The sequence below is a fragment of the Heterocephalus glaber genome, unplaced genomic scaffold, assembly GCF_053883595.1.
Source record: "Heterocephalus glaber isolate CG9 unplaced genomic scaffold, H.glaber_assembly_v1.0 deba00001452, whole genome shotgun sequence".
NCBI classification, from domain to species: domain Eukaryota; kingdom Metazoa; phylum Chordata; class Mammalia; order Rodentia; family Bathyergidae; genus Heterocephalus; species Heterocephalus glaber.
In genome coordinates this window covers 24,967,960-24,995,614 of record NW_028258302.1, presented here as the reverse complement: position 1 = coordinate 24,995,614, position 27,655 = coordinate 24,967,960, and the positions used below count along the sequence as shown (strand labels likewise).

Sequence of the window (27,655 nt, the reverse complement as noted above, 5' to 3'; positions counted from 1 at the left end):
TATTATATTATATTAGAAATTCTTGTTGCTCAGTGATGTCGTAGCCATCTTAGTTTGTTCATTCTGATGTTCACGTAACAGTAAAGTTACCAAATGATACATTTCTCAAAATACAACCCTGTACTTAACATGTGACCCTCATAGTTAGGGGGCTCCAGGGAAGCCCTGCCCCAAGCCTCAGTTTCCTTACCTGCAAAATGGTCATCTTACTACTGTATGTCTCCTTCACTGAGTTATATTGAATCAATAAAATAATTCTCCAGGAGAGTTTAGTTCAGTCCCTAAATCAACACTCAAAAGATGCTAACTTATTATTTATTTATCAAACACTAATACAGTGCCCATATTATGCCAAGGGACCTTTCTAGAAACTTGACAGACCCTAATTTAACTGACATACCAGGAAAGAGGAACTGTTATTTCCCCACTTTACAGCTGAGGAAACTGGGGCACAGAGAGGTTAAGAAACTGTCCAAGTTATGCAGCTCAGGGTTACCGGAGGTAGCGTGCAAACCCACACACATGGCCTCTGCCTGTGCCCCTTCTTCTCCCTCTTGCACAGTTCTGGGTTGCTTGTGCCATCTCTGGCCCTGGGGCAAGGCAGCATGGCAAGGAGGAAGGGGTGGAAAGCATGGTCTTCCCAGTGCATTGCCTGCTTTCTTCGTGGAGAGCCCTCTGTCTCACAAAGTCCTTCGATTATAAAGCAGGACCTAATTCAGATGCGTGGCATCTGAGCAACTTTACCAAGTCAGCCGGGAAACATCCTCTTCTCCACCCAGAATTTGGCAGTCTTTACAGCTGAGCTTCCCTCTCTTTTTGAGGATCAGGTGAACAACAGAGGCCCAGTAAGAAGAATGTTATTGTGAGCCCCCAGCAGTAGGGCTGTTTGTCACAGCAGCATAACCTGTCCTGTCCTGTCCAATGCGCCCGCTTGATATCTCTTTGCATAGTGTGTTTGGAGAAGACAGGCAATGCATACTTGCTGAGTTGAGCTAAACTCCATCTGCTAGATTGCTTGAGGGCCGCAGAAGCTGAAATGTGCCCACAGAATCTTCCTGGGACACCCGTGGGGATGCCTGTCTGCTTTCATGTCGGCCAGTACTTAAAGCCCTCATTAGCTGTGGTAAATTATTCACCAAGGCATAGCTCGGGGAATCTCTTCAGAATATTGAACAGTCCTGCAGTAAGTTAATGGGAAAGCATCTCCAGGTCCAAGGGTAACTTCCATGGAATTTTTAGGGAACTCAGTCCAGTTGTTAAAATGATCACTGTCAGGCTAGTGCTGGTTCTGCAAGCAGGGGATGGTGCTGCATCTTACGTCACATCACTAATTCAGTCAGGTCAGGTCGATGTCAAGAAAACAAAATTCCGCTTGTGATGGGAAGGCTCAGGATATAATAAAGTGGATTTGATTTTATCTGGAAACGCCTTAAGAACATTTTTTGAAAAGTAATAGGCTTAACTAAATTTTAACATTTAACTAAATTTTTAAAACTTAATGTGCAATTCCATTTCATTTCTGGAATCTTACACAGTATTTTACAGGAAGCCTTGGAGAGCCCAGTCAGAATTCCTTTCCATATCATGAAGCAGCTAATAAGACAGTATTGGATAACAGCTGCCCCAAAGGCCACAGGGAAGTTGTTATAAGTATCTGATATGTTTCTTCCACTGAATTATGCAGGCAGTGTCAGAATAGTTGTGTGCAGAGAAGCACAGGGTGGTGCAGCTAAAGCTGGGTGTGTAAAGATGTGGGTGTGTCATGAGTATGAGGGCAGATCCAGGATGAGCCACATGGGGAGACACCGGAGAGTAGGTCAACCCAAAATCCCAGCCCCAAAGTGCCCCAAGACTGACCCAGTGCATCAGATCTCAAGGTTTTGATGTTCACAAAACCAAGACTCACAGATGCTCGAGCAGTCCCACCCCTGGGTGGCACCCGTGAGGACTGAGACACAGGTCCGAAGGAACTTGGCGTGAACATCCACAGCAGCCTGGTTCACAATAGCTGGAGGCAGAAACAAGTCGGCTGTCCACACACAGCTCCAGCACTGTGATGGGTGGAGCATATCAGAGCCATGGGCTCGATTTCAGCCATGAGGAGGGATCAAGCACAGATACACGGTGCAGCATGGTGAACCTAGAAAACAGCAAGTGAAGGGAGACACTCACAGAGCACACTACATGTCCTATGATTCCTTTCATAGAAAGAGCCCAGAGGGGGCAAATCCACAGAGGTGGAAAGTTGGATTTGCCACGGGCTACAGAGGTGGGAGGAGACTACTATTGGGTGTTTGTTGCTTTGAGGTGATGAGAATCTTCTGGAATTAGATAGTGGTGATGGTCACGTAACTGTAAAGATACTGAAAGCCACTGAATTGTACAGTTTGGAAGGATGCATTTTAGGGCCTATAAATTATATATTTTTTAAATGTGGGAGAAAAAGAAGCAGAGGTAAGGATGTGATAAGATGGACCTTTCAGACCATCCTGGCCAGTGGAACCACAAGCTGAATTCAGAACTTATTGGCAGCCGCCCACCAATGCGAGCAGAGCCAGGGTGCAACATCACGGTGATCCCCCCACAGGTCCCCAGCGAGCCAGGAGAGCCACTCCAGGAGAAGGGTCTGTGGTTGTGGCTGTTACCTGTCAGTGTGTCAGTGTGGCAGGGGTGTCGGGGACCACAGGTGTGGCCAGGTACAAGGCCAAGAAGCAGGTGCCATCCACAGTCAGAAGCCCAGAAGTTAGCGGTTGGGCTGTTCTGGGCTTTCCTAGGACTGAAAGAACTCGTAGTAACTTAGCACGGGGCAGTCTCAGAAAAGCCTCAATTGCCCAGCAGGACAGGGGCCTCTTGAGAGCTGCTTCCCACTCACCACATCCTGACCTTCCTTGGGTGCCCCCATCATGGGGTGCTGGTGAATTTCTAGATGCAGGACTTGCTGTGAGTTTCTCTTAAGCCCTTCCTTCCCTGTCTCTTCTGTGTCCTCTAGACCCTCCTGGAACCCCCTTCTCTGCCACTTGCTTTTTAGAACGATTGCTTTCAGGAGGCTTTCCAGACTCTCTCCACACAATAGTTATCAACCCAGGGCATCTTTGCCATTGAAGGGACCTTGGGTGATATCTGAAGACACGTTTGGGGGTCATAACTGGTAGGGAGGTGCCACTGGCATCTGATGAGTGGATGCCAGGGACCTGCAGATGCCCTGCTATGGTTGCCCTGCCACAGAGACACATTGGCCCCAAAAGGCAACAGTGCCAGAGTTGAGATCCCTGCCTCCTGCAGACAGGCTCCCTCTGTGGCTTCCTTGCATGGAGGTTTACACAAAGTTCAAGCACTCTGGCTTTATGCTGAGCACTTCCTAGGACAATGGCCCTGTGGCCAGCTGTCTTCTCTTTAGGATTAAATGTGGTCATCAGCAGGACCAGAGGCCTGGAACTTAGTGAGTGCTCAGCAGCGTTGCCCATTTTTCCTGTCACTATCGTTTGGAGGGCATGCATGGAGCATGAAGTGAACTGGGAGTGACTGCCATATACCCAATGTCCTGGCTCTTTCCCTAACCAACACGGAGGCTCGGGGCAGCCACTCAGCCACTCCAGGCCTGATTCACTTGTTGCTCACGTGATAACTGCTCTCTGACCATTCTCCTGCCAGCATGGACACAAAGGCAGGATTAGATTATGTATGCAAAAGTGATTTATGGGAAAAGGAGACATTTTCATTATTATGCCTAATACTATACTACATCATGGCTGGTATTTATTGAGGATGAATTATAAGGCAAGTACTATACTAAATCAGGCCCTTTATCTGCATAATATCTAGAGGAAGACTGTATTGGTGCTCTCATTTTACATATGAGGAAACTGAGGCTCAGAAAAAGGAAGCAAGTTGTCCCAGGCCATACAGGTGGGGGTCAGGAAGAAGGCGGCTTCACACCCTGCTGTAGCTGACCTGATTCTTCACCACTGTCTTTTGCTATTTCTGTGATTAATGAGCAATCCTACCATTTGTTGACACCAGACCCGAATGTCCCTCCTGTCCCCAGTACTCTGATCAGCCCTGAAAGTCCATGCATCTGAGGTCCCTGGAGCAGGACCAGGGATGCTGAAGCCACCATCCTCTATCTGATCCCTAACACATGAGGCTGCCAAGCTGGGCTAGGAGGGTCCCTGAGTACAACTGCTGCCATCTGGGTACTGTGGCCCTGGCTGTCCTCAGTGGGTGATGCCGCGGCTCCTCTGAGATGAGGCAGAGCTGGAGTGGACCCCACAAATCCAGAGTCCACTGGGGAGAGTCAGTCTCAGGCGTCATGACGGCTGCCTGGAGAGGGTTCACCTTCGTGACCTTCTGTGGCCTGATCGATGAGCCAGGCTGCAGGAGCCCTTGGGGCAGAGCCTGTCACCAAGGTGGGCAGAACATTTCGTCTGAACCCACCTGGAACCTGGCAAGATACGCACTGTCCCCTCTTCCTCCTGCCCTGTCCTGGTCCCCTCCTCGCTGCAGCCTCTCCCTGGTCATCCCATCCTTCGTGGCCACCTCCCACCCCAACGGCGTCTGCTCTCAGTCTAGCTGCAGGGCTCACAAATGGTTTGGTGCAGACTCCCGATGTCATCTTTGGACATGGTCTGTGCTGTCACCCTATGCCCTTGGCTCCCAGCAGCTCTCTCAGGCAGGGGTCTTGGTAGCAAGGAAGAGAGACCAACCCTGGAGGACATGGGCCAAGGGCACATGACTGGAGGGAGGCAGCACAGCTGTCCAGAAGAAAGGAAAAGCAGATGAGCAGGACTGGGATGGGTCAGGCTGGGAATGTGGTCTGTCTGTCAGGCTCCCCTGCTGGGATGTGTGAACTTTGGGCATTTGAGATGTTTGTCTCCACCAGAACTCCAACGCCAGAGTTCTAGGGCCTAACTCTGCTCGGGGGTGGCAGTGGCCTGCACTACATGTCCTCAGAGTGAGGGAAGTTGCCCCACAAAACCTGGGTGCTGTCACCAGAATGGGGAACTGGAAGTCAAGTAGCATGTGTCAACAGATCACCCCTATTTATCAAGCTCTAATCCTCCCAAATCCTGGGCTTTACAGGGAAAAAGAGCCCTCTGTTCTTCCCTCGGCAGCGAGCACATCAGGGCTTTGTGTTGCAACTTTTCAAAATGCACAGACCCAGGTGAAGATCAACAGCATAGTCTCCAGTGGAAGTAGAAGCTCTGAGCAGAGGAAAACACTGTGAGCTTTGGTCACAGCCAGATTGAGAGGCACATCCCAGCTCTGCCACTTCCTGCTGATTCACTCTGGGCAGCCAAATGCCCTCCCTGAACCTCACAGTCCCCCTCTATGGAGCGGGAGGAAAGCAGTACCTGTCTTGTGAAATGACTGCAGAGAGTGATGGGCATGCAAGTCAGGTCACAGGCTGAGGTGCCATCATGAACACCTTGGAAGGCAGGTGCCAGCTGCACTGCATTCTTCTCTTTCCTACAAGTCCAGAGGTCCAGAGTCTCTGTACCTGTGAGGTTGTCCACAGAACTGGGTTCCTGCTACCCTGCTTCTCTCCCACACCCTGGGTGCTGCCACAGGACTGAAACTGGCTCCCCAGAGCCGTGCAGCCAGCAGCAGGGGCATGGAGAGTGGAGACAGAGCTTTTGCATGGGTGTGATCTATGCGCTCACTTTGCATGGTCAGAATGAGCCACGGGACCGAGCCAAGCTGCAATGAGAGCTGGGAAACGGAATCCCTGGGTGGCCTGGTGCCCAGCTAGATGTGTGGGAGCTGGGGATCAGGACAGCTTATTATTCCACAGCTGCACGTGAAGGGGTGACACTCAGCAGTCTGAGGGGCAGTTAGCAGTCTTTGTTATTGGCAAGATACTGTGATTAGGGAAAAAGTGACCCAACCATAATGCATAGTAAGATCCCAGGAATGCAGCTGTCATTTTTAGAGGAGGCCCCCAGGAGGGTCAAGCAAAGCCTCTCAGTGTTCCTAGAAGCCAGACAAGAATGTCTATGTGAGAACACATCCTCAACGTTCTCTCTTCCTAGGCAGCTTCCCTGACAGCCTGAGACCTCTTGGGAAAGCCCCCCACCTGTCTAGGACGGGCCACACTCAAGCTCTAATCCCTTCAATGCAGCACCTGTGTCAGCTCCCCTGGTCCCCGCAGTCCACAAGGCCTGAGAGGCATGATGGGCACTGAGGGGGGGCGGGGCTCCTGGCCACCAGCTGGCATGTCAGCCTTGCCCTGCAGCACTCATTCCTGTTGACACTTAATTATATTTCCTTTTCATCAGCTGTCAGGCCAGCTTCCTGACAGGATACTGAATTATGCTTTAAGCCCACCAGCCCCTGCAGACACCTTCTCCTCTGGGCCTTCTCAGCCCAACAACTCGTGGACCAAACAGATGCAGGCCCATTAGGCAGGGAAGAGCCTGGGCATTCAAGGGAGCCCACCAGGTCCCATCTTCCACTTCCCCACTGTCAACAGCCCTCCTTCAAAAGCACACAGGCCTCTCAACTAGGATACAATCAAGGTATTTTAGATATATTTAATTATTTGTACAGACTATAACACAACACTCCTATCCTAATCAATACCATCCCTGTCTAATTTTTTTTTTTTGAGACAAAGTCTTGCTATGTAGCCCAGGCTGGCCTTTAACTCATTATCCTCCTGCCTCACCTTCCTAAATGCTGGGACCACAAGCATGCACACAACACCCAGCTCCCTATTTAAAACTATTCTCAGGGAGTGCTTGAGAGAGGCCTGTTGGCCCTTTGTCTCTGCTCCAAGGTTTGAAGACATAGTAGCCAGCGCTTCTGTGACTTTACAGCATTGTAACCACAGCTCCATGCAGTTTAACTGGCCAGCCCCTGATGGCAGGCAGCAAGGATTTGAGTGGAATAGAATGGCTACTTGACCATTTGAGGGTGTCCTATTATTAACCCCATTTCATGGATGATAAAACTGATGCATTCCAGATTATGTAACAGGCCCAAGATCACCAGACTGGTGAGTAGCAGAACTGGGCTTGAACCCACCTAATCTGCCTTAGCATTTATACCTATCACCGCCCTGCAGATCATCCTACCCTCATTCTCATGTGTGTGGATGTCCTGCAGCAGACAGAATGTGTAGGGGGCACTCTGTGTCAGGACTCCCTTGCAGCTATAGGCCTGCATGTGAATCAGGCTGGGCCAAGCAGATACATTCACATGAAATTAACAAGGGGTAGAGGCCACTTCTGGAGCCAGAATGGTCCTGCAGAACTCGGTTTCTCTGCAGTCCCCCCAGCAACATCTCTGCTGCTGGAGTCACAGCTTCAAAAGCTACTGCTGGGTCTATGTTGCAGTGCAGATCCTGTCAGGCACAGTTTGGTTTTGATGGAAAACACTAGGGCTGCCCAGTGTCTGATTCCTGGAAGAGACAGCAGCCACCTTGGTGGCCCAGTACAGCAATATGGCCTTGGGAGTCATCCCTGAAAGCTCCTCTTCAGCCTTTTCACGATAGGCAACCTTTTAATATCCTGTTGTAAATACCTCTGTGCTTGAAGTAGCCAGAATGGAGTCTGTGCTCTGACCCGACCCTGGTCCATGGCCTGGCAGTGAACTAGTTCAGGGTTTCTCAGCATCCGTGATGGTGGCATTGCAGGCTGGATCCTCTGTTGCGGACACTGTCCTGTGCATTTGTGCCTGCTGGAGGCCAGGAGCCAGCACCTTCCTCCCCCAGTGATGATAATCCTTCCAGGCATATATTATTAATGTCCCCTGGTATACAAAATCACCCCAAGTTTAGAAACTTTAGGCTAGAGAATCCTGGGCTGAAGGGTGAGTGTCATTTTACACTTTCTTTCATCCCTGAATCTTTCTCTACTTACTTCATGGTCACTGTCGCCCTCTGTACTTATCTCATGTTATTTGGCTCTCAGTTTATTGTCTCCTCTTGGTCCTGAGCTGTAAGTCCTGTAGGGACAGAAACCAGACCTGTCTTCCTCCTTTCAGTGTCCCCAGCGCTTGGACAGAGCCTGACACATACTAGGGGTTCAGCCAGTGTTGGTTGGATGAATGCATTGGAGCATTCCACTGACTATCCCAAACAGGACTGATTTAATGGGTGTCCACTCTGATCCAGACTCTGATGGGCATTTCCCCTACATTGACTCATTTAACCTACAGACAAGGAAACTGAGGTGCAGAAAAGTCCAGTAACAAACTACTAAGCAATGATAAAGAGGATGTGAACTCAGGTATGCTTGATTCCAAGGTGTGGCTTCCTTGGGGACACCAGACTGCCAAGGACAGTAAGATGGTGTAGGGAGCCATGCAGAGCTGTCACGGAGCATCATGCAGGAAGACCAGGTCATGAGAACTTTGGTCTTGTAGGGCTGGATGTTTTGGTTCCAGTCCTGGGCTGTCAGCCGAGATGGGCTGAAAACCAGAACTTGTGTGCCAGTGCTGACCGGAGCCCAAGACTGATTCTCCCTCCACGACCCCAGAGAACATCTGCCTTTTCACATTTGGAGATCACAGTCTAACTGCTCTTTGGTGGCCTCCAAAATATTTCTCTTCCTTTCCAGACAGAAACCACAATCCAAAACACTCAGCCATTCCCACTCCGGACAGCATGGGAAATGTGGCCCTGCGGAATTCCCCTCCCAACCCACAACACAATTGTCAGAAACTCAGGGGACAGAATGAGGTTTTGTGGTGCTCTTCCTTCCCACCCGCTCCCTGAGTAATTAGCGCTCCAGCTTTCTCTTGTGGTATTTATGTGTTTATGTAACACAGCTCATTGTTTCCAAATGTTAGTCGACTCCAACTATAAATCAGGCCCCAAATCTTGAATCTCATTCAAGGGGAAACTCATAAGTCGATGCTACACAAATAAATCATAAGAGGGTGGAACGCTATAAAAGTACAAAAACAATTCAGACTCATGCGCTGTAAATGCAGCTTTTTGAAGCACTTAGTGAGTACATTAAGACAATTACATGCATTGTGCAGCATCTCGTAGGATATTAGTATTTTAGATGAAGTCATTTGAAAGTTTATCTGGCTAAGAATAATAGTTTTAGTGCTTTGCTGTTTACAAAGCCTTTTCTTTTTGCTCTTTTACTTTCTTCTCTTTTCTTTCCTTTCTTTCTGGTGCTGGGGATCCAACCCAGGGCCTTGTGCATGCTAGGCAAGCATCATACACTTGAGCTACATCCCCAACCCCATTGGGCATTGTTTAATCGAATCTCTTGTGACATGCTTTTTGTGTAGGGAAGAGAGCTATGTTGCTAAGTCCCATCAATTCTAAGACACCTTTGTTCCCACTTTTATCTCTGAAATCAAACTACGTCTCAAATTAAAGCCATGCCAGTTTGACAGACCACTGAGTTTTCTTAGTGACAATCAGATAATGGGATGTATCATACATGATAGTGTCCTTGATTTACTGAAATGCAAACAGTGCCAGTCCTTGTTTCACAGAGAAGATGACAAACCCTGAAGTGTTGCAGACTTGGCCCAAGGTCGTGCAGTGAATAAATGGAAGACCTAGAAGTTGGGTGAGAGAAGAGCAAGTCTCCCAAGGGTCCCTAAGCACCCCAAGTGCATGATCATGCAGCTGCCCTTGCAGAAGTTGGTCCCAGCAGCTGAAGAACTTTTGTTTTTCCCAACAGAGCATGGGAGTTTGGAAATGAGGCAGAACTGATTCAGATGTTAGAGGGCACATTGAGTGTTTTTATGTCTTCTCTCCCCCTTTCCCTTGAAATGTTCAGCCTGTCCTGGAGATATTTAAATAGCATTCCTTTGAGGGTTCCCCCAGTATCAGACCCCTCTGGCAGCCAGTGCCTGTGGCTACCTTGTGGAAAGTCAGAAATGGCATTTTGACTCTAGATAGACTCAATCTCCATGACAGTCTTGGAGAGAGGTGCCCAGTCTAGATTTCAATACTTTTAACTGCTCTTTTGGTTTTCTTGTACAGTGTACAATTCAAGCAACTGCACACAGCTTCTCTGTGCATGGGGTACCCACATGTCTGTCTCCAGTGGTCTTCAGTGGAGGGGTAGTAGGATAAGAGTGTTTACCAGAGGGAAAGAAGATGTGGACAAATGCAGGAATTATATTTCTATTCTGGATCACATTTATTGTTTCAGCCTGGATTGAGTAGAAAGCCTGTATTTGGAGTTGATTCAGAAGTTCATTCTGGGATCCAGGAGCCAGGTCATATTCAGACTCCTTGCATTTCCACCTGGACCTCACAGAACTCAGCCACTGTGCTGTGAGACCACTGGGTCAGCAGGGAGAGGAACGAAGGCTCAGGGCCACCTCTGGGCTGACAGCAGCGTCCCTTGCCAGCAGAGGAGTGAGCTGCCCTGGAAGTGGGTTGTCCATCCCCACTGGAGCCGCTCAGTCAAGGCCATGCAGAGAGGACAAGCAGTCCCCACTGGCCCTGACGCCCTCATGGCAGGTTTCCTTGGATACAGGGCTAATGAATTCCTGTGGCCACAGAAGAGGGTGAACGTGACAGCAGAAAGCACAGCCGTATCCTCCTCCAGCCCCAGCCACCAGTCGCAGCAGGTTCTGACACAGACCAGAGATGCCTCCTGGTCCAGGAAGAGGCCAGAGCAGGGACTGTGAGGTTCACTGAGGCTGCCTCGGGCTCCGAGGTGTGTGTTGCTTCCAAGGTGACCTGTGCAGGGCTCCCAGGTGACAGGCAGCCCAGGAAGTGTGAGGGGAGTGCCGGGGGAAGCACCAGGGCCTGGGCTGCTCAGGGCCAGGGCTGGCAGCTGACCATCTCACAAGCCCACGAACAGGACAAGGATGGCAGGGGCGTGAGCTGCTTAGCAACAAGGCTGTAGGAGGGTTTATTCCTATCTGCATGTATTGCATGAAAATAGAAAAATAAATAATGAAAAGAAAAAGGAAAAGAAGATTGCAAGAGAGGTCTCTGTAGCCCATGGGAAGGCATCAGAGCTCAAAGGCAAGAGCTGGGTAAGAGCATAATGGGGCCCCGCCTTCTCCTAGAGGTCAGTGGACAGAAAGCCAAGACAGCTGCCCTTCCAGGTGCTGGCCACTCTCCAGAGCACTGCCCAGGGGCCACTGCCATCACCTGCTGTCCAGGGGATACATGACTCTGGTGGATGCCCTTGGCCCAGCTCCTGGGGCACTGTGACCTGTTCATGGTGGTTGATTTTTTGCTTTTGTTCTTTTTTTTTTAATTAATTTTATTGGTACATTTTAGGTACACAATATGACATTCATCTTTGGAAATTTGCACCTTTACATAGTCTCTCTTGATTCTTATTTTTCCCCCTTCCCCTGCCCTCCCTTCAACCCCTCCACCCCTCCCTATTTACAAAGACTTTGTTTCCATTTTTCCATTTTTTCATATTAATTCCATTCCCTTCTTTCCTTTGCCCTACCCCTCCCACTTCCCCTTCCCCTTTGCCCCTTTTCTTCCTATTTCACATTATCTATTATACCTTCTAGTCCTTATTTACACTTTCAGTTTCTCACACCAGAGAAACTATTCGGTATTTACACATGTGTGTCCTATTTATTTCACTTAAGAGTATGGCCTCAATGTGCATCCGTTTAGCTATAAATGTTGTTCTTGATAACCGAGCTCATGATGACCTTCCAGCAGCCCTGTGGAATCATCTTGCATTCTCTGTTACGATGGGGAACTGAAAGCTCCAAAAGTCTCCAAATTATTGCAGATCTGGGCAGGAGGGGGCTCCAAATGCACCTTTTCTTGACTATCAGAGAAGACAGAGCCACTTAACAGCAGTGCTGAAATTAAATCTAGGGAGTCCACAAACACACACCCCTTCTGGGGCCCACAGACCTGGGCAATGATGTTTAGCTTCCAACATAGACAATGAAGCCCACACCCTGCACAGCTCCACACAGCCCACACATGAGGTAGTCACGAGGAAGCAGGAGGTGCATCCCGGGTTCTGGGTGGATGGGGGATCCTGTCATCTCTGTCCCTTCTGCTCAGCTCCAAGGTCACAGCTGCCAGCACTGAGACGAGCCAGCCCAGAGTCCATGAAGCCTGGAGCAGGGATTCTGGAAGGCAGGGTCCCACTGATGATTCTCACTCCAGACCCAGGACGAGGTGACCTGGACACTGCAGAAGGTCCAGAGCTGCTCAGAGCTCTTGGGTTTGAGGAGGGGACAAGTGGAGGTCAGAGTGGCTTTACCATCTGTCTGCCTCAACTGTCCTTCACCTCCAACTTGCAGAAGCTACCATGCACCAGGCGCACCTCCAGGGACCTGAGAGCTGCCTATTACTGTGTAACAAATCACCACCGACTTAGTGGCCAAGAGCACTTCCCGGGTCCCGAGCCACAGTCTTTGTGGGCTGCCAAGCAGGCAGGCTTGGAGGGCCCTCTGCTCAGTCTTGCAGGCTGCCATTGAGGGGCTGGCTGGGCCACATTCTCATTAGAGACTTGGCAGGAGATCTCCTCCCATGGTCCCTGGGTTGTGGTCAGAATGCACAAGAGCAGGGCCCTGGCATTGGGCTGACTGTCATCAGAGACCACCCTCAGATTCTAGAGGCTTCGCACAGCTCCTCCCTGTGTGGCCTTCTGCATTCAGCTGCAGGCTCTGAGAGCCAGCAAGTGTCCATGCCACACAGTCACGGATGGGAAAGGAGGCAGGTAGGCAGATAGCACACAGACAGACAGACAGACAGACCTGTGCAGAAATACAGATATGTACCTATATTATAGATAGATAAGTAGAAAGAGGTGTCAATATAGGTAGCTATGAATAATACAGAGGTAGAGATGATAATGGACAGATGTGTTTGGAGGTAAATAGTGACTTAAACATCTACTAACCTCCCCACGCTCAAGGGAAGAAATGACGCAAGATGTGACTTCCAGAAATGGAGGCCAGAGGCCTTCCTAGGATTTTGCCCACAACCAGTGCCACATGAGTTCCCACTTCCTAGACAGGAAGCAGGTTTAGAGCTCCCCACCTAGCTACCACCAGGCTGGTGTGTTGGAAGATGCCCACCCACCTCTCAGTAGATGCAGCTTCTAGGTCATCATGGAAGCGGGTCTTTTGGTCCCCCTGTGAGTCAAAACATCCAGGGTTCTCTCTCTCTCTCTCTCTCTCTCTCTCTCTCTCTCTCTCTCTCTCTCAACATTCCTTGTGCTGATAATGTCCCTGGGCAGCATAACTCATGTCCCCACCACATCCCTAGTATAAATTCCAAGAAGACAAGGGCTTCATCCCAGCACCCCAGCAGGTTCCTGGCCCATTGTGAGCACACTGTAAACTAGTTATTCAACGAACACTCTTCGTTCTGGGCTGAATACTGCAGATACAAAAACAACCATGACCCAGCTCTGTCCTGGTGAACTCCTCATTCTAGCAGAGTGGAGACATCACATAAATGAGCAAGACATCGTGGTGTGGCACAAACATTCCTACCACCTTTCAGGGCTGCCCATCCTTCTTGTGGCCCCAGACCCTCACACGGCAGCTGGCATACAGCGGGTCTTCGGGGATATGTTCAGATCATCGCCAGCCCCATTACCTGGCAGGCCTCGCTCTCTTGCTCTGCATATGGCAGAAAATAAATATCACAAAACATTAATTGGGGAGGAGAATCCAGAGAAAGTTTAAAAAGCCTAATTGCCTCCTGGCCTGGCTGCAGAAGCCTCTGACGCCGTTCTGCAGCCCTGGCGCCTCCCTTTTGGAGAGGAGCTTTGCATTTTGAAATAGGGGGAAAAGAACTGTAATTATTAAAATTGTGTATATAGGAGAGTTTAGCCTTTCATTTGAGGTGTCCTAATGACACTTCAACAACTGCTCGGGAAGATAATAGGGTTTAGAGCAATTACACAGCCTGTCAAATACCAAGCATGAGTGATTCAGATTCATGCTCAGAGCTGGGACAATTCTCAGCAGTTTTGCTCATACACAGCTGTTTCACTTACAATATTTTGGCAGAAAATTGCAGAGTGGGCTGTGCTGGCCATCCCTGCCTTGGGGGCTTAACTCCTTCCACACCCAGCCCCAGCCTCCTCTGTTATTCTCTGGTCCTCCTGCCACAATCGCTGCCTGGCAAAATGTTTCCGTATGTTTGGGAGTTCAAACTCAGCCCCATGGCTGAAAATTCTCTCTCTCTCTCTCTCTGTCTCTCTCTATCTCTTAAATTGAATTTGTTCTTAACTGATAATATAAAAACACAAAATCATCCATATTAATAGAATACCTTATAATACTTGAATATACATATACTCATATATATATATGTATATATGGGTGTCATCTAGGTCAAACTTATCTATTGCCTCAAACACTTACCACTTCTGTGTGGTGAAACCACTCAAAATCTCTTCTTCCAGCTTGCTGAGAAATCCAACATACAGCTGCTGTGTGTATTCACCCTACTGTGCATATTTAGTTACCCATTGGCCAACCTTTCCTAATTCTTCCACTCTTCTTCTTGCCCCAGCATCTGGAAATTCCAGTTCTACTTCCAATTTCTATGAAATCAATTTTTTAATATTCCACATATTAGGGAGATCACGTAGTACTTGTCTTTTGGTGCCTGGCTTATTTTATTTACGTAATGGTCTCCAGTTCTATCCATTTGTCACAAATGACAGGATTTCATTCGTTTTATGGTTGTATAGTATTCCACCATGTGCACATACCACATTTTCTTTATCCATCACCAGTTGATGGACAATTAGCTTATTTCCATTTCTTAGCTAGTCTTCTTGTTTGATTCAGTCAGTGAGCCTCATCCAACCACTTGGTGGCCGGTCCTATGAGTGTTACTGTATGGTCAAGGCCATGGCCAAAAGCAGATGGCCCACTCAGCCTGGATGATTTGGGAAGAATTCAACAGGGGAGCTATTTAGCTTGAATTCAGAGAAACCCACAGGCATAGTGTAGAACGCAAGGATGCTGGGAATGGATGCCACCTCTGGCCTCCAGGATGAAGGGCAGGGGATGTTCAAGGTCACTGGAGAGGGGGTCTTTGCATCTCTTGAAGATCAGCCTCTAGGGAGTCTGATAAGGGCCAAGAGAGGATGTCATGGGTCAGGCTGATCCTGGCCTGTTCTGTGATGGGAGAACAAGAGGGTTGAGTGCAAGAAGCAGGCCATGAGACTGGAAATGGCTGCCCCGCAGCCAGAGTCAGGGAGGCTGGAAGGAAACCTGGTGTGGGCGGGGATGGGCCAGAGAGAGGAGTCAGAAGTCCCCATCATGGGCCCTTATGGTCCCCAGGAGCGGTGCACTGCAGTCCTCGGCCCCATTCCTTTTAGTGTGAAGGACAGGGCGAGAGGCTATTTCCAGGGGCAGCTACGGTAAACTAGGTCACTACAGTGGGTCCCAATCCAACACCACTCGAGTCCTTTTAAGCAGAGGAGATTAGAATACTGACACACAGGGGTAACGGCGGGAGGACACAGGGAGAAGGTGGTATCTCCAGCCAAAGAGAAACCAGCCCTACTGCACTATGGCCTGAGTTTCAGCCTCCAAGGCAGTGCACAGTGCTAATGGGCCCTCATGGCAAGCCGCAGAGCCACCCAGGGATCACCAGCATGTGCAGACAGGGACACAGAGGCCACGCAGGGAAGGGGCTCACCCCGGGTCCCAGAGCATGGTCTGGCCCCCCACTAGTGGCTGCTTTTCCCCACTGCCTCGTATACCACGAAAAACTGACTGACTTCCTGTCTGTCATTTTGATTGTTTCAACACTATGTTTCTGTTGAAGTACATTGGTTCTTGGAAATTCTGATTTTTCCCCTGGGATTCTGGGAAATCCGCTCCCAACTCTTGCTATGTCCTTGCCACTTCCTTCCATTCTTAAAGGCCAAGCCCAGGAAAAGAAAGCTTTCATCCCAGCAAGCAGCATGGTGGGACAAGTTGCCAGTGACCCTTGGTGGTGAAGGTGCCGGGGAGACATCCACGCAGGAGTCCCAGGGGCACCAGAAGAGGCGAGCGGGACATAGAGGGTGGGCCGGGGACATGGATTGGGTGCTGTGGGTGGAAGTGTGAGGGCGAGAGATGGGGAAGACAGAGAATGCGGAGGGTGGGGGGATGTCCTCACTGCAATTGTGTCTTTCAGCCTCAGGCAGAGACTCACCCTATCACTTGCTAAAGCAAGGATGGATTTTCTGGGAGGACACTGATGTGTCATACAGGTGCCAGGAAGGGGCCAGAGGCGGAAGCACCCCTTCCTCAGTCTCCCACCCCCAGGATGCAGGCCCCCTGTCCTCCACCTTCCTGGCAAGAGGAGGCTATTAGAGAGGGAGGGAGGGAGGGAGGGAGGGAGAAGTGAGGACGAGGGAGAGAAGGGGCAGAATGAGGGGCAGAATGAGTGGGAAAACAAGGGTACATGGGTGAGCATGAACTTTTCCTGCTGATACGATCAGGAATACATGGACCTTCGCTCTCGGAGGAGTAACAACCACGGCCAGGCTATAGCCTCAAGGCCGGAGCTGTAGCCTCAAGGCGGAGGTGTGGAGAGCTCTGGGAGGCCTGCTGCACCCAACCTGCACCCTGCTCCACCAGCTCACATGCACCCAGCTGGGACGTGGTGCCAGCACCCTGGGTGGGTGACAGAGCTGCTGTATAAACAGAACTGCATGCAAGGAGGAAATCACACACCTTTCAGAGTCATAGGTACAGACTTGCACCTGGACCATCCCCGACTGCTCATAAATTTGGAGTTTTTGTTTATTGAATGTATTTTTACATTGATCTATAAAATCACTACAAAGTCCATATTAATGAGATGCCACGTGATGTTTTGATATATACAGACATGGTGTAATCAGGTTAGACATAGCTATCTCACCCATGCATAGTGGCGCATGCCTGTAATCTCAGGACTCTCTGGGAGGCTGAGGGAGGAGATTGCAAATTCAAGCCTAACCTGGGAAATTTAATGACTTAGTGAAACCTTGCCTCAAAATATAAATAAATAAATAAATAAATAAATAGTGAATAAATGGGCTGGGGACGAAGCTCAGTCCCTAGTACCACCCCCACCCCCCAATCTGCCTGCTCAAACATTTGTCATTTCTTTGTGGTGAAAGCATTCCAAACCCTTTCTTCTAGCTTCTGAGATGCACAGTAGAGTGTCGCTAGGCACACTGGACTTCTGTGTCCCGTCTACCTGTGACCTGGTACCTGTCAGCCCACTTGTCCCCACCTTCCTCTTCCCACAAGGCTGTGCTGAGGGTTAAGAGAGAGAAGGCACCCATGGCAGCCCCCATGGCACGGGCACCATCCGGAAGTGGCAACAGAGAGCCAGGCACTGATGTCATCACAATCATTGTTCCCGTCATCATCGTCACTGTCAGTGTCCTTGTCACTTCCTAAGCCTCAGCATGGGCTGCTCTGTGTCTGACACAGCTCTCTGTGGCATCTGCTTTCATCTTTGCAGCTTTCTCGGCCTGGTCCTGTGCACTGACATCCTCAGCTTGACGCTGAGAACTGTGAGGGTTTTGTCTGGCAGTGTCTCTGCAGAGCCGGAGTTCAGTGGCCATCAGCCAAGGTCCTTCTGCAGGGCACTGACCGGGCCCTGTGGGTGGGCAGTGTGCACACTGCTCCTTCACCTCTGCCCCTCTCCCGAAGCCCTGCACCCCATGCAAGGGGCACTCAGAGTGTGCCCTGCCCTCCCAGAGCTGGGAGGCTCAGCTTCCCTGGGCAGCTGACAGGTCTCCGGCAAGAGCAACCATAGCTGCCTTTGGAGCCTGGCATCGAAGGGCTGGGCATCACTGCTGGGCTGAGAAGCGCAGAGAGCAAAGTGGCTGTTAGGTGCATATCTGGGCACATACCATCCTGCAGGACAGGGACTCTGCTCCTGTGTCACCAGATGTCTGCCATCTCCCCTGGACACTCTCTTCAAGCTGTGCCTTAGCCATCCTAGAAAATGCACTGTCACCCCTGCCACCACTCCTTCCTTACTTGTGCCCTTTCTGCCCTTTTCCAGTTACCTCACTCCCCCATCCCAGAGACCCCATTTCCATCACTGTGCCAGGTGCTGGGCCCAGAGCCACCACGTGGGAAAGAGCCATCCTCTGGGTGCCACTCACGTTGTCCTCACGGAACCCCACGAACCAGCTACTTTGATCACCACACTGCCCTAGGGCACACAGAGGCCCAGAGGGACAGGGTCACATGCCCGAGCCCTGGGTCTGTGTCCATGGCCTGTGAGCTCAGCCCTCAACTATGTTTGTCCCCTCGTAAACTTACCTGGAGTGTCACTGACTCTCTAGGCCTGGCCTCGCATCCTCCTGCCACTCTCAAGCCTCCATGGCCTCCCCTCACACCGGTCCCAGAGAGAGGGGCCCCAGAAGGGCACACAGGGGTTGCCGGTCCTTGTCCCAAGGCCTGGCACAGGGCAGTGCATGGGGAACATGTTCAGCATCAGCAGAGCAGGACGATGGTCTCAAGACCCCAAGGGGCAACAGAGCTTGCACCTGCCCATGCAGCAGGAAAGGAAAGCAAGTCCAAGCTGACCCTGAGCCCCTATCTTTGGGGGCCTAGGGGAATGCACCACTCCAAGAGGCATCCCATCCCTGAACCCCTTCCCCTGGGCTGTCCCTTCCACCGCCAGGGATGCAAATGCAGCCACAGAGGGAAGGCAGGGGCAGCCGCTGGAATTCATCTCCTCGGGATGCCCCCAGGCTGGCCATATGGATTTGTTGTAGTGGATTTTTGAATTGTGAAAAAAGAGTTTCTGCTAAGTATAGGGTGACTCATCAGCAACCGTTCTCAAGCCTGGGCCACCTTCAGTGACACTGGAGACCTCTGAGACCTACTGTGATTTCAGAAGTCTGCAGTACTCTCCTGCTCTCCCTGCGGGTGCTGGCGCCCTGTTCCCAAGGATGTCGCCTCTCTCCTCTGAGCTTCCTCAGCCTCAGGACCCAACCAGCGCCCCTTCCTCAACGTCCATGGTTCTCTGTCCCCTCAGAGACCAACTTTGTCATGGTAGTGGACCATGGTCTGGGTGAGTTTTGGGTTGCTAGATTAAGCAGCCATGTGACCTTAGCAATTTGAGGGACCAGTGACAAAGAGACATATTTATGGGATGCATAAACCCTCGGCCCTTTTAAGGATGGCCTTCTTAAGAAGCCCAGCTGGCTTCTGCAGGCTTCCTGGGATGCTCCAGAAACAGGTTGGGGTTCCTTTTTCCCCTCCCATTTGCTTAACAGTTGGCTGTGCCCCCTTCCTGTCAGCTTAGCAAGAGGAAAGGCTAAATGAAATAGCTGGTAACTGAAGTTCAATGCTTAAGCCAGAGATGGCAAATACCAACACACGTAGCCCTGCCCTGACCCTGGCAGACATCCACAATCAATCCCCGAACACTCTACACCGCCCTGGCCACCCAGTCTCTCTGAGTTCTCTAAGGAACTTTCACAATTGCAATGACTGCATCTTTTTAAAAAACAGCAGAACAACCCAAGTAGTACAGTTTAAACATGTATTGCTCTATAAATATTCAGGGCCCTGGAGACCTCATCTCGGTCGTCTTAATATCAGCCTCTTTTATTTAAGCACAAACAGTAAATGCACTGCAAATTATTAATGGAAAAGCATATTTAGGAATTATAGCTATTACTGATCAAGCAGATGGAATAATTGCCACAATCACTGGGTAATTAGACCTTTCCTGGCCTCAGAAGGAAGAGCACGAGCTCTGGGATTGATGCCTCTGCTCAGTACAGTCCCCGAAACCAAGAAGAGATTCCTGAATTTGGGGGCAACCACGTTGGCAACTTTGTTATGGTAGTGGTCCATGGTCTCCCCCAAAAATGGAGACAATCACATCCATTATGAATGCTTTCAGTTGAAGGTTATAGAAACTGTGACTTAAAAGCAGCTTAAATTGTGGATTTTCCCCCACCCAATAAATCCAGTGGTCAGCAAAACCGGACTGGCATAGCAGCACAACAGAATTATCAATAGCCCAGCTTCTTTCCAAGCTGATATATGGAGGTCAGTGACTTGTTTCATGGTCACAAGATGGCTGTTAGTTCTCCAGATGTCATGCTTGTGTTTAAGGCAAAAAGAAGGCAGAAGTGGAGATGACAACATTTGTCCTTTTTTTAAACAAGAGGTTCCTCGAGAGACTTCTGCTTATGCCTTTCTGGCCAGAACAGGGTCATGAGGCCACCTTTGCTGCAGAGGTAGCTGGTAGAGTGAGGAACACAAAGATATCCTGGTCTGTGGAAGCCCTATCACAATCCTTACTTGGGCTGAGGACAGTGTTACTGTGAACAAGCAAGGGTTCAGTTAGCGAAGAAAGGAGAGTCTGGAGATTGAGTGGAAAGCTGATGCAGGCTGTGACAGATCCTCAAGGACACCATGCCCCCTGTCACTTTGGGCCACGATGGGCATCAGTAGCAGGGCCTTGGGTGGCTGTGCTGTTGTTCTTTGTTCGTTCTTCCCACACACAGTTAACCAGCGCGGGGGGCTGGGGGGTGGCAGAAGGAGAAGCAGCAGGTACCGCAGATGGAGGCCATCCTAGGTGCTTTGTAGAGGAAGTGCCATCAAAGCCACCAGTGGAAACCAGGTGACCATTTGCCAGCTCATCTTCTGTGTGTGTGTGCACGTGTGTAGGTGTGCACGTGTGTAGAAGTGCACGCTAGTCAGAGTGCACATGTGCTAGAGTGCGCATGCGGGAGTGTGGCACTGGATCTGTGAGCAGGCAAGCAGGAGGAGGCATGCGTACTGCAGCAGAGGGCAGGGTTTCACTGGAGGAAGAGGTAGAACATTTACTAAGGGGAAAGGAATTCAGTGTAGAAGAGTGGAGCTTAGATAGCCAGGAAAGATGGCCAGACACCAGACCTCATGGCCTTGTGAGCCACCTGAGTTCAGACTTTGTCCCAAGGGTCATGTCCACTCCAGCCTTACTAGTGGGAGACAGGTGAGAGTGTCCCCAGCCACCAGCCCTGACTAGCAAACAGCCAGCACATGAGCCTTCTTCATACCCATAGAAGACAAGACTCTGGGTTAGAGGAAGGGAGAGTAGTTTAATAATAATGTGTAGGGATAGAGCTTTTGCCTCAGGGAAGGAGACCAAGGAGTAGGGAGGAAGGAGAGGGAGAGGGGGAGTAGAAAGAATTGAGCTGTTCTGTGTGCATGCACCAGCTCCCCACAAGGAGTGCAATTAGTACATGGCAAACATATACTAATAAACAGGGAAATTAATAATGGCGGGGAGGGGGTTATTGTTGTATGGTATAAACAGGCCTAAGGGCAGGGGCTTCGTGCACAGATGAACAGAGGCTTAGGTCGTCCTTGTGAATCTCTCTTTCTTCGCGCTTCCTCTCTTCACGTGGGCTTCATTTCCTGGGTTGCAGCAGGCGGCCAGCAGAAGCTTCGACCTCAGCTTCTATGGACCTGGGACCCCAGAGGAGGGAACAGCAGCCCCTGCCACATCCAGGGAGAGCTCTCCTTGCCCACTCTGGCGGAGCGCCCATCCCTGAGCTGATCAGTGAGGCCGAGGGAGGCTCTGTCCTAGCGGGTCAGGCTGAGGTGCCAGCCCAGGAGGAGGGCAGGGAGGGCATGCAGTGCTGTTGGGCCTGGGTGGGCTGCATCCCCAGCAGCCATCCTCTCCTGCTCTGTTCTGGCCTCGCAGTCCAGGTCCGTGTCCCCGCCCCTGCCTCCCTCCTGCTGCTCCTGTACCCGGTGATTCCTGAGAACTCTCTCTCTCTCTCTCTCTCTCTCTCAATGACCCTCTGGCCTCCTCCACCAATGCAGCTGCTTCTGAGGGCTCTAGAAATCCCCTGCCCCATTGGCTGTGCTGCTGCTGAGCCCACAGAGGGACTGGGCTGTCTCCCTCACTCTGCTCCCTCTCCCACCAGTAGGGCCTCCTCCAAGTGGGAAGCAGGCAGCTTTCCCAAGCACAAGCACTGCTTTATTCTGCCACACGCACAGCGCTGTGGCTGGAGCTCTCCATCTGACAACAAATATGAAGTCTACCTCTGAGATTTTGCAAGAATATAAATAACTGGATGCCCATGTGGACTGAGTTCACAGAGCACTCTGCCCACCGAATGGGAGACCGAGACTCGGAAGTGACACATGGCCCCAGCTTGTCCACCACAGCTGCCTCCCATTTACCCTCTGTTTGAAGCTGCCTCTGCAATCCTTGGGTTACCCAGCATCCTTTGGGTGGCAAGGGGGAAAAAACCCAACTTTCATGGGCATGAGCAACAAGTGAATTTGTTAGCACAGCTAGATCCAGCCCCAGTCTCAAATCCTCTGGCATTAGGTGCTGGAATTTCTAAGGCACATCCTTACTACTCAGCAGCTGCAGCAAGAGCTCCAGGCTGCAAACCTTGCAGGGCAGGTGTCCTGTGTGATGGGTAGGGACCCCTTGGGCTGTGACTGTCTGGGGCCTTCGGTGGGTCTGTCTGACTGATTTAGTCCCTTCCCTCTGTCTCCACTCAGGTGTTGCCTGAGCCTTGGACTCCTCCTGCCCACTCTAGTTTTCCTTCTCATCAGGTAATGAGTCATCAGGGGTTTTGAGTGTCATTCACTGGTTCCCCTCAACTTCCAGTGCCTGGGAGAAGGGGGCGGCAGAGAGCTGTCGGCCTGATATAAGAGGGTCCTCAGGGCAGCACTAGAAGCCAGGGAAGGAGACTTGGCCCAGGCCTGGGGTCGCCAGAAGGCAGGAAATACAGAGTCATGGGGACAAAAAGAATCATGGGCACAGGTCCTATGATCCCTTCTGGCAAAGCAGTGCTGGGAAGCTATGTGTTCACATAGAGACCTGGGTTCAAATCCTAGGGCTGCCGCTTAATGCAGTGTCACTTTGAGCTTAATTTGGGGGCTTTTACTTTGTCCCCTGAAAATTTGTGGGGCTGTCACTCAGAGTGCATGCCATTGCACAAGACTGGCTGACCCCGGGGCTCCTGTGGTACAGAGACACTCAGAGAGCACTGCCCGCCCCTCCTTCCTGCCTCCTTCGGCTCTGCTCCAGGGATTTGCTAGGCAGTAACGTGAACATTACCCTGAGTTCTTACTTTTACTGTTTCATCATTATTATTTTTACTTAATTATATTTTATTTGCATTTTGTTACTTAATATTTTTATTTTTCTAAAATTTAGAGCTAACCATGTTTCCCCTCCCCTCTGCTTGCTGCATCCTGGCAGATGCTGGGTATCACTACATCTTTGGTGGCCCAGGACAAGGCAGAGACCAGTTTTCTTCCAGCAATTTTGAAGTTTCTGGTCTTATACCTAGGGTTTTGATCCTTTAAACTGATTTTTGTACAGGATGAGAAAGAGGGGTCTAGTTTCGATCTCCTACAAGTGAATATCTGATCTCCCCAGCACCATTTGTTAAAGAGACTGTGTCTTTTCTCCATTGTACATGTTTGACTCCTTTGTCCAGAATCAGGTGGCTGTAGTTGTGTGGCTTTGTTTCTGTGTCCTCTATTCTTTTACATTGATCTGTCTGTTTTTGTGCCAGTACTGTGCTGTCTTTGTTACTATAGTTTTGAGGTATAATCTGAAATCAGGTATTGTGATGCAGCCTTGTTCTTTTGGTTTAGGATTGCTTTAGCTATTCTAGGTCTTTTGTGTTTTCATAGGAATTTTAGGATTGTTTTTTCTGCTTCTGTGAAGAATGTCATTGGTATTTTGATGGGGATTGCATTGAATCTGTAGATCACTTTTGGTAATATGGTCATTTTGGCAATATTAATTCTATCAATCCATGAACATGGAAGGTCTTTCCTTCTTATGTTTCTGCTTCAGCTTCTTTCTTCATATTCTGAAATTTTCATGGTAGAGGTCTTCCACCACCTTGGTTACACTGATCCCTGGGGTTTTTTATTTATCTGAATCTATTGTGAATGAAATCGTTTTCCCGATTTCTTTCTCAGTCCACTTTTGATGTATAATAGAGCTATTCTTTTTTAATGTTGATTTTATATCCTGCCACATTGCTGGATTCATTTATCAGCTTCAAAAGTCTTTTGGTAGGGTCTTTAGGGTCATCTAAATATATGATTGCATCATTTGCAAAGATAATTTGACTTCTTCCTTTCCTTTGACTTCCTTCTTTTCTTTAGGCAACAAATTTTTTTCTTGCCTAATTGCTCTAGCTAAAATTTCAAAAACTACCTTGAATACGAGCAATGAGTAGATATCCTTGCTTTGCTCCTGACCTTTTTTATTGGAGACAGGGTCTCACTAAGTCTCTCATTTGCCCAGGCTGGGCTCAAACTTATGATCCTCCTGCCTCAGCCTCTCTGCTTCTCTTTAAATCATTCATTATATTAGATTTAATGCATTTAAAGGACTCCTTTCATGAATTTGAAAGTTTTAAAGTATAAAATTTTTAAAATGACACCCACAAACCCCATCACCCCAAAAGAACTAGAAAGTAAACAACCCTGTTGATGCTTCCTGTGGGTGCTCCCCCTGCCCCCCCATCCCAGTGACTGCCAGCCTGAATTTTGCCTCTTAGAAGCTAATCTGATCTAATCACATATGGATAGGTTCAGTCCTAAATTTTTCCAATTTCTTTGCTTTTCTTTTAAAGCTTTACCACATATTTATATCTTTTTTTTTTTTTTTTTTTTTTTTTTTTTTGGTACCAGGGATCAAAATCAGGTCCTTCCACTTGCAAGGCAGGCGGCGAAACCACTGAGCTAAATCCCTGGCCCACCACATGTTTATAGATCTCTAAATAATATTTTTTTTTCCTTTTGATGTACTGGGGTCTTGAACTTATGGCTTCATGCATGCTGGGCCAGCACTCTCCCACTGAGCTATGTCCCCAGAACTAATTTTCAGAATTTTACAAAGATACTATACAGTAGTCCTCCCTGATCACTGAGGATCCCGAGACCCCGATTGGTACTGAACCATGCAGCCCATCTGTGCTGTTTCTCCCTGTGTGTACAGACCTGTGATAAAGTATAATTTATAAATTAGGCCCAGTAAGAGATTAACAAAACTAACTGGTAAGAAACTGAAACAGTAGCAATACATTGTAATAAAAGCTATTCTAAAAAAAATTTTAATTGCTTATTTCTGTAATTTTCCCTGTAATATTTCTAACAGTGGTTAACCAAGGGTAACTGAAATAAGTCCTCTCTTCATGCAAAACTGTATTTAAATTGTGGTCCATTCCTTCTCATTGCTGTGCAATATTGTTTCATGTCAATACAGAAGAGCTTATTTAACTCTTCTACCTGTGATGGGACACTAAGCTATACTGGGAGGAAGGTTAATTATAAACAAGGTTGCTGTCTCTGTCCATTTGTCCATTTGTGCTGCTGTGACAAAATACCTGTGCCTGGGTGGTTTATAAGGAACAGAAACTCATGTATCTGGGAAGTGTCTCCCTGGAACTGCTCTTCCCTGCTTCCAAAACAGCACCTGGGGGACCAACACTGTGTCCCCACCTGGCAGAGGGGACCAAATGCTGAGCCTCTTTTATCCAAGACTCCATCCCATGCAGGAGGGGATAGCCAGTGTCCCATCACCTCCTAAAGGCCCCAACCCAGAACACTATCTCATTGGCTGTTGAGTTTAGGGGGACGCATTCAGACCAAAGCAGTGCTTTGGTGCTTCTTATCCTACCTTCAGGAGCTTCCCCTGGGTTTGCAGCCAACGGCAAATTTGCTGGTGGTGGGCTGTGCCATGGACTGCAGAGGCCCAGAAAGAGCGGCTCCTGCAGTCAGTTCCTGGAATGCTTCCCTCTTGTGGGAAGGTGCAGAGGTGCAGAGTCCTCCTAGTTCTTAAGCCTGCTGAAGATTTGCACTTTACCTGCCCAGTTCCAAAGAAAAGAGAGATATAGAAGACACTATTTTCCTGCACGCCTTAATCAGCCCTGCCCAGGCCTCTGGGATTCCCGGCTCTGTGCATCCATGGAGGGTGATGGTCAGGTGCAGACATGCCCTAACCCTGCCCATCCTGCCACCTGGGGCACTGATGTCAGTATTGTCCCTCCCCCCCCCCCCCGCCATGTGCAGATGATGTCCCCTGGGAAGGCTGTGTGGAGTCACAGTGAGCACCAGCCATCCTGGTGTGGTCAGCCTGAGTTCAAATCCACCCCCCCGCCAGTTCACTAGCTGGGAGACTTTGGCCAAGTCCTCCCACACTTCCCACCCTCAGTTTCCATGAGCTGGGAATGAAGAGCCTGGTGAAGTCACCCTGGGGATTAAATTAGTGTGACACATGCACGTCAAGCTCTTACAACAGCACCTGGCACAGTGTGCACATTCAAATTGCTAGACATGTTTTGATTTGTTTCGTTTCGTTTTGTTTTCCATGCTGTAGATAGATCCCAGGGCCTCAAGCAGGCTAGTCATGAGCTCTACCACTGAGCTCTACCCCTAGCCCAATGTATCATTTTTAAATACATAATAACTAAAGTACACCCAGTAAACTGTTAACCAAAGAAATTCCTTCATGTTTGCCAGCTGATGGTATGGTTGTTAACCTTACCAGAAAAACTCCTATTCATCCTTCAAGATCCAATGAAGACATCCTTCCCTCCCTGTCCTCTGACAGCATTTGGTACAAAGTTCTTCATCCCATCTCTTAAGATTGTCTGTATTTACCTGCTTGTGCAGTTTTGATGTTGTTGCTCTTTCTTTCCCCAGCTAGATGAGGACATCTTCCAGGTCAGGGGCTGTTTTTCTCTACTTGTCCGCGTTTCTTTGGTGGCCAGCACAGTCAGTCCTCAGTTAGTGACCTGGGGGGAAGAAGCGGAGCCCGCACAGGGCTGTGTCTCAGGGGTGCATCGGGGTGGCAACAGGGCAGGCAGCAAAGGAAAGTGAGCCAGACCGAGTCCATTCCCTCCCTCTGGCTGCAGTAATTCTGGGGGAGGAAGAGCCAGGCTGTCCTCACACTGCCTCCCACCCGGGCCTGGACCCCATCTGTGCCTTCAGGAGCTCTGGCCAGATGATGCCAGGCTGCACCCCCTTTATTTTCCCGGGCCCTCCTCACCACCTGACACTGAAGAAGATCGACTGGCGTTCTCCCTGGCCGCTTCCCACCAAGAGTCCCTTCACACTCTTAATCGCATCCAAGATGGGCCTTGCCCGGCGACCGCTGGTGCGAGGAGCTGCTCCATGAGGGTAGTTATTTCCTCTGTTCATGGAATAGCCGCTGAAACGATGAGGTCGCTGCATGCTGGAATGCCTGGGGTGGGGATCTAATCACAGGAAGGATCGCTGGCGAATCATCTCCTCCTGCCTGTCCCCCTCATCATGCACTGCCCCTCCCTTGTAGAACTCCCAGCAGACACCCGCCCTCCCCCCCCCGGAGCCCGTGTCTGTGGGGACACAGGTGCATAGGAGGAAGAACCATTAGCCAGCACATCAGATTCCTCTCCAGTGTGAAGGCCCAGAGCAGAGCGTGCTGCATGCTGCCACTGAACTGGCTCTCCTGGTGCCCATCCTGGACTGCGTTAGACAGGAGTTGCCATGTGGCTGTAGGCAGCCCCTGGGAGTCTGACCCATAACCAAGTGGAAGGAGCTACCTTTAGCCTGGCAGCTGCCTGGTGTGCACTCACCTCCTGCTTAGGCTCTGCACCCCTGATCCTCAGAGGAGGTCAGGCCTTCCTACCATGCAGAGGCTGTCCATTGAGTGTCCTTAGTGTAGGTATCAGGCAGAGGCCCCTTTATCCATATTTGTCAAATGCATGCCTACTATGTGCAGGACACTGCACGG

At 49.8% G+C, this 27,655-nt stretch overlaps 1 protein-coding gene and 1 long non-coding RNA gene across 7 annotated transcripts in view; one reads left to right on the top strand and one right to left on the bottom strand.

The window, feature by feature from the left end:
• Window positions 1-27,655, top strand: part of Kazn (kazrin, periplakin interacting protein) — a 1,072,553-nt gene that overhangs the window by 849,384 nt on the left and 195,514 nt on the right. The window lies entirely within an intron of this gene.
• LOC110350393 (uncharacterized) lies at window positions 11,427-27,138 on the bottom strand. Of its 3 annotated transcripts, none has more exons than XR_015452827.1 (4): window positions 26,933-27,138; window positions 26,542-26,675; window positions 25,559-25,744; window positions 11,427-11,729 (listed from the first exon to the last, which is right to left on the bottom strand). It is a non-coding gene; the product is annotated as an uncharacterized LOC110350393 (long non-coding RNA). The 3 variants fall into 3 exon arrangements; XR_015452828.1 differs by lacking the exon at window positions 11,427-11,729 and adding an exon at window positions 16,265-21,357; XR_002396934.2 differs by lacking the exon at window positions 11,427-11,729 and having other exon boundaries at window positions 16,265-25,744; window positions 26,933-27,131.